Here is a 6,855-nt window from a genome sequence, read left to right on the forward strand (position 1 = left end):
CCAGCCTCATCTCCTCAGGCAGGATGTTCCAAAGTCGAGGGGCCCTGATGGAGAAAGCTCGGTCACCCTTAGATTTGAGCCTCGGCTTTGGTTAAAATGAAAAAAAAAAAAAACCTTGTATATACTCATGGGGTTTATACAAATAAACACAGCGAGACATCAGCTTTACTGCGTCTGTCTTTACTTTGGACCGTGTTGGAAAGTAGCTTCACTAAGCAGCCTACTAATACTCACATTTTAGAATAGTTTTCAGCTACTTTATTTAAAGCTACAGTGTGTAAATATTTAGAAGAACTTATTCACAGAATAAATGAACAGCAGACAATGAATATATTGTCCATAACTATGTGTTCATATATGTATAGTCACCAGCGACAAAGAGCCAATGTTTTCTTGTCAACTCTGAATGAGTTAAATATAGTGACATGAGGTGGACCCGACCTCTCTGTGAGTCTACATGTTTCCTACGTCGTGTTGAATACGGTTGTTGCACAAAATGCTCCGGGATACGCTGAATTTTTCAGAAGCTGCCGGTCACCGGAAATGGAATCCGCGGTGCGCCACCGTAAAGTGTCCCCTGTCAGTCGCCCAGTTGGTTGCAGTTTGCAACTTTACCACCAGTCAAAAATGATTAAAAATGGTGCGGACCGCACCTCACAACACTGCGATAGTAAACATCGTCGACACCTCGAGAGAGAGAGAGAGGTGCTAGCCTGTGGCGCTGCGACTCTGCAGTTTTGGCGTAGCGGGTTAACGCGCCGATCTCTGATACCCGACCCGGCCAGAGCAGAAAAATCCCAACAACAACAACAACAACAAAGCTCTCTCCACAATCGCTTACTGCCCCTTTAAAGACTATTGAACTCCATCAGAGACTCACTTCCCCAGAAAAGTGGCCAATGGCACATACCACTTCTGTTTCAGTGGCGTATGTCGATTCTCTACATACGCGTCATATGAAGATTTCCGTGTGGTTTGCCACTTGCTCTCCTCCAAAATAGACAATTTCCTATGATGAGAAACAAGAGTCGACTGCCACACCAGACAGAAATGCAGATTTGTTAAAAAAAGGTGTGGTGTAATGATGCAAATCTTACACATTTTCTCTTCGTTGTTCATCGTCATCTCAGGCGACACGATCCATACTGCTACGTAATGGTTTTAAAACAGTGTTTTAAAAATGATACGATCTCCCTCCGCACCTGAATATATATATTACGTACACATAGTATGCGCACACCAGTGTAAACAGGAAGTAGATTGTCTACTCGGCAGTTGGTTACGTATAGTTACAGAAAATACTGTCAAGGAGAAACAGCAATGTTGAAAAGGAAGAGCAGGGATTTATTTCCTTGGACTGATGGCCAAGTGTAAGCCCCTGCTTTGTATAATCAAGCGCAGCACAAAAATGGGCCGGCGGGTTTACGGGGCCCAGGAAATGTTTGACCCATGAGGGAATCTTCACACTTTAATCCAGCCGTGTATATTTTTACAGATAAAAACTGTGGGATGAAGCTGCCTCATTGGCATTAAAATGATATGAAGTATTATTCCACACATTAAAGGACTAGTTCGGGTGTGAAAGAAAAGAGGGATGATGATGTCATTCCACTTCAGTTAAAGCAAAAACGTGTTGTCAAATCAAACGTTGATGCAGTTTGGTGGGAAAACCAGAAGAAGAAAAAAGAAGAAGAAGAAGAAGCCAAAAAAAGCTACATGAGAAATAAACATTAACCAAAAACAACGAGTTGAAAAAGCCACTTCCCTCTTCTTTCACTCTTTTTTACAGTGGAGGAAGAAAAAGATCTGCTGCCCACATTTAGCCTCTGTCTGTAATCACTGTGTATAATGTGTGATGAGGCTGCGGCAGCTGAAGCCGCCAGCTGGACGAGTAACACATGAAGTCACCGTCTCCATTACACATCCACTACATCACCGCGCACTCATCCTGCCACAGGCCTCCGATCGTCCGCCCCTGCTGCGATCACCACAGCTTATATACTCCAGTCCAACATACTGCATAACGTTCAGTATTGTACTTTACACTTTACGCCTTCTTCACTACTTTTGAGAGGGAACGATCCACGTCGTAGGTAAAACCCTCTGCGTATCATTCCGTTAGATATGTTGCTGCACCTCGAGGAGCTGCAACGTCAACATGCTGCTCACATGCTAGTGCATCGACGATAAAAGAATACAAACACATCAAACACACACACACATAATGTCTTTAATGGCTGCACAGCCACACCTTCATTTATCTCCGACTGCATCTCAGCAGGTGAATTATTCATGCTAATGCATCTCAAAATTTAAAAGATAGATAGATAGATATGGATAGATGGATAGATGGATAGATAGATAGACGGGCAGATGGATAGATTGATAGATAGATAAATAGATAGATAGATAGATAGATAGATATATGGATATAGATAGATAGATAGACAGATAGATAGATAGATAGATAGATGAACAGACGGACGGCTAGATGGATAGATAGATAGATAGATAGATAGATAGATAGATAGATAGATAGATAGACGGGCAGATGGATAGATTGATAGATAGATATGGATAGATGGATTGATAGATAGATAGATAGATAGATATATGGCTATAGATAGATAGATATGGATAGATGGATAGATAGATAGATAGATAGATAGACAGGCAGATGGATAGATAGATAGATATATAGATATAGATAGATAGATAAATAGATAGATAGATAGATAGATAGATAGACAGGCAGATGGATAGATAGATAGATATATGGATATAGATAGATAGATAAGTAGATAGATAGATAGATAGATAAATAAATAGATAGATAGATAGATGGACGGATGGACGGATAGATGTATAGATTTATTGATAGATGTATAGATTTATTGATAGATGTATAGATTTATAGATAGATATATTGGTTCAGTGGTTCAGTGGCACAGGAAACGTCGCCTACACACTGAAGCCACACGACTGAAGTTTCTCACGAGATCCGACGTCGCTGAGCTGAGAAGAAGGTTGTCAGCTTTTGCGGCTCATCGATCATGTTCCCGGGGCAGAGACTCTCACGCAGATTTTTACAGACACACGTAAAGATTTGCAGTGTGTGTGAATCTGACACGTGCTGCTGCTGCTGCTGTCACACATGAATGTTGCCAGAGGCCGCACTGCCCCCCTGTGGCCGAGGCGTGACACGACACACAGACCCACAGGGACCTCTTGTCGAGAGTTCCAGATGTTCTGACGTTGAGGCATGGATGGAGTTACTGAACAGCTCCCAACTATAGGCACAGGTCCACGGGCCCAGAGAGTCAGTGGGGGGCCCCCGATCTCCAAAATCGGACCAAAGGTCCAAAATGAGGCGTGAACCGACCGCAAAGACACAAACATGTCCTCACAGAGACTCAAAAACAACCAGAGTATTCAAAAAAACTAAAACCGACAGGGGAACGGTGTGTCCATCAACTCCGGGGCAAGACGGCGAAAAAGAGAATATCGTTTCCCAAACTGTCTACTTCCTGTCATCTTTATTTCCTCACCCCTCACAGGACTGGTTCATCACAATCACAGTTTGGGTTGAATTTGTCCTGCAGGTTCTCCAACCAAACTATGTAACATAGCTCTGTTTATGATGCTCGCAGCGTTGAACAGGCACATTAAATGATTGAATGATGGGTGTTTCATTAACAACATACAGGAAGTTTAATATCGTATATATTAAAACTGACCCTTGGAGAGTTTTGGTGCGAACATACTTTACAGCAAATGAACATTGAAACACAAAGTAGTCGCAGTTGAGCCTCTGAATGAATTTGAAACAAAGGCCAACTGCCAGTAGAAGTTTGCAGTTTGGAAACCTTCTGTCTGACGCTGGAAAGAAACGAGGGCGGAGCGGCTTTTTATTCAAAACATTTATTTGATCCAATTCTTTGGAATGTAATAGTCAATGATCAAGAGTCCGAGACGACAGAGACGGATGAGTTCTGGGTGCTGACCAGACAGTCAAAGTACAAACAATACTTTTAGTCACTTAAGGCCTCACTGTTTCCCCATAGTATATAGAATTTTTTTTGAATCTTTCTCTAAACTTTCTTTTTTCCTTTCTTGTTTTTTTCATGTTTTTCTTTCTGGATCTGAGACGGCAAAATTACAGAAGCAGTATTGAAAATATTTTTTTTTTCTCTTGTCATACAAGGGGGGGAACAAACCCCCCCCCCCCAGAAAAGAAAATAAACTTTTAAAAAAAATCAAACAATGGCACGTACACCAGTGACGGTACAAAAAGGACAAAGTGATATTATACCAAGTAAAATGAAAATCGTTACGTTTTTCAAAGAGACGATATAAGCTTTTTCGAGAATGAAAAACACCTCTGTAAATTGTACATTTCAGAATCATAACACTCGTCATCTGAAACTGCGCTGAGAGAGAGAGAGAGAGAGAGAGAGAGAGAAGCCAAGAGCGCCGGCCCTCCTCTTTCTCTCTACTCACAAATCAACATCATAAACACATAGATTTTTTTTTTGTTCTTAAATATATCAGTGCAACATTTGTTCTTCACGTCGAGTGCTGCAGAATCCTTTCTTGTTCGAAGGCCGACTCGCTGGAAACACGCGCACACACGCACACACACACACACAGGCACACACACACACACACACAGGCACACACACAGGCACACAGGCACACACACACACACACACACAGGCACGCACACACACACACACATTCCTGTCTGTAAAGTCAGACTTCAGTTGAGCTTCCGCGTCTGGTTAAACATATACAGTTAATATTTCACTGTGAAAAGAACGAAAAAGACGAGTGAACCGGCGGTGGTTTGAAGAGCGAAGTCACGAGCATCTCAACAGTCCGAGCAGCTTCGTCCGAAATTTGGAAAAACCAGGACGAGGATCTGACCCGACCTGACCTGGTGGGGGTTTTGACCCGACAAGAGGAAGTGGGTTCACAGCAAAACGAAAAGAAGAAAAAAAAACGTGTCGGGAGGAGAAGACGAACCGCAGACCAACAGTCTCACTTTCACAGTTTGAGCTGCCATCATGCCACACACGGCGACGTCATGGAGGTTCCCCAGTGCAGAGTAACACAGAGAGGAGACACAGGAAAAAAGACCTGTGACCTGCGGGTTGTAAGATATATTTCAGAACGAATGTTCGAATACCCAGATTCCTATTTTATTGAAAAAGGAATATAATCTGAATTTAATCTGACTTTCATCCCGGACGTTATGCCCTCACACACACACACACACACACTCGAGTCTTGCCGTTGGAGGACAGCGGTCTTGGGCAGATTTCGTGGAGAGATGAGGCGAAATGCTCCTGGATGTGAAATGTGGATGGACGACAAATGAGGCGCTGATCCAAACCACGAGTGCTTTCGAACAGTTTTTCCAAAATCCAATTTTTTTCCCGCCTGTTTTAAATGATTAAAAGAAACAAAATCTACACTGCAAAAAAAAAAAAGGGGTCAAAAGCTAAAACAGGAGAAATAAACACTGATTTTGACTCAGTACAAGCGAAAGTGTCCGTCAAGTAATATTGACATGAGACGATTCAAGAACATCCCATGAACTTTTTAGGACAAGATGACTAATCTCATGTTTCAAAATTTAAAGGTTTTTAAAATCTTGGTATAAGCACAGAACAATTTGTGTATATATATATATATATATATTTTTTTTTTTTCTTCCAAATGTGTCTCTGCTCAAGTGAAACTCGTCTTGGTTGAAAAGAGAATTGACTCCTGTGTGTCGTTTCCAGGCCACCGTAGCTGAAGCAGGATGATGATGATGATGATGATGATGATGATGATGATGACGATGTCACCCGGTGACTCACAGACGTCATTTCGCTCTAATAAAGCTCATTTATGAAAGAAAATCCCTCCTCTGATAGTCAACGCGAGGAGCGTTTCAGATCCTCCCACTTCCTGTCTCCGCTCAGCAGAACGCACCGATTGGACGCTCCATCCAGTCTTTTCTGACGCTTCAAGGTCGAAGGGTCACGTCGCTTTGCCAGCGATGGAGACGCATCGAGTCCCAGCGATCGTGCTCCCGGCGTCTCAGGGCTACGACGCTTGTCCGTTTTTTCACCCTGTACACGAAACTTCTCTCTTCTCCCATGAGGCCTTTTCTCTCTCGATCGTCTCAAATATGTTTTCATCAAAATGTTGAAAAATGTTCCTTGGACACAGCTACAAAACGCAAACTCGATCACATTTGTAAAAACAAACACAAACAACAGGATTGTGTCTCGGTCTTGTTGAAATCAATATATATATATATATATATATATATATATATTTTTTTTTTTATGAATATTGGAGATTGAGTTTGATTCCATCATAGAAAGGATACTGCGGCACTGGTGTCTTTTTCTATAGAAAAAAAAGGGGGGGGGGGGGCGTTCAAATATATTAAAAGCTATGTACAATATGTTGGATGTGTCATGTGCCATGAGAACGAGGCGTTCAGGGCTCCTACACATTTGACCCAAAACCTACATGTTAATGTGGATTTTAGTCTGAAACGAGATCCACTGACAGTCTGTGAACATCGCGGTGACACGATCACAATCTGGGGACAAGTACGAAAATTAATTCTCCAGACTTTTTGCCGCACGTGTGTGTAGGAAAACCCCCCGGACGGGACGAGAGCCGGTGAGAAAACAAGGCAACGGAGAAAAGAAAAAAAAAACGCAGGAAAAAAAAAGGCACTGTTGGAACTGGACACAGATTTGACGGGCCAGGATGGTACCAGCCACACACACACACACACACACACACACACACACACACACACAGGTGCACACACACACACACACACAC

This window comes from Scophthalmus maximus, chromosome 5 (genome assembly GCF_022379125.1).
Source record: "Scophthalmus maximus strain ysfricsl-2021 chromosome 5, ASM2237912v1, whole genome shotgun sequence".
Classification (NCBI taxonomy): Eukaryota; Metazoa; Chordata; class Actinopteri; order Pleuronectiformes; family Scophthalmidae; genus Scophthalmus; species Scophthalmus maximus.